We start from the raw sequence: 508 nt of genomic DNA on the forward strand, positions 1-508 counted from the left end.
GCAGCCCGCCCGCGCGGGCCCGGGGGCGCCCCCTTGGCACCCGCGCCTCGCGAAGGTCTCCTGGGCTGAGCCCGGGACAGGCCGACGCGGTAGCGCGCTCTTTAAAGTCTGCTGGGCTCAGCCCCGTCTCGCTCCGGAGTGAGTCGAGAGTCCGGCCAGGACGCTGCAGCTGCCCGCGTGTGTCCGGGCGCGCACTTGGTTTTGCCCGGGGAGGGGGGGTGCACGTGGGACCCGAGGAGCTCGCTTCTGCCTTCGCCCCCCGGCCGCCGCCGCCTCTGCGTCGGGTCCTGGTGGCGTAGGAGAGTAACGGGCCAGCGGAGCACGGCTCCCCGCCGCTGCTACCCTGCCGCGGACTCGGCCCTGGGCAGTGGCCTGGAACCGCCGCGCCAGTTCCGGCCCCAGAGGCCGGCGGGGAACAAGGAGCCCCGCCCGCAGCCCTGGTCAGAGCGGGCCGCCCCGCCCCGCGGCCGCGAGTGAGCGACGCCCCCAGGCTGCTGGCGCCGCCCAC

Source organism: Gavialis gangeticus, unplaced genomic scaffold, assembly GCF_001723915.1.
Source record: "Gavialis gangeticus isolate Ggan-Ray unplaced genomic scaffold, GavGan_comp1, whole genome shotgun sequence".
Taxonomy (NCBI): domain Eukaryota; kingdom Metazoa; phylum Chordata; order Crocodylia; family Gavialidae; genus Gavialis; species Gavialis gangeticus.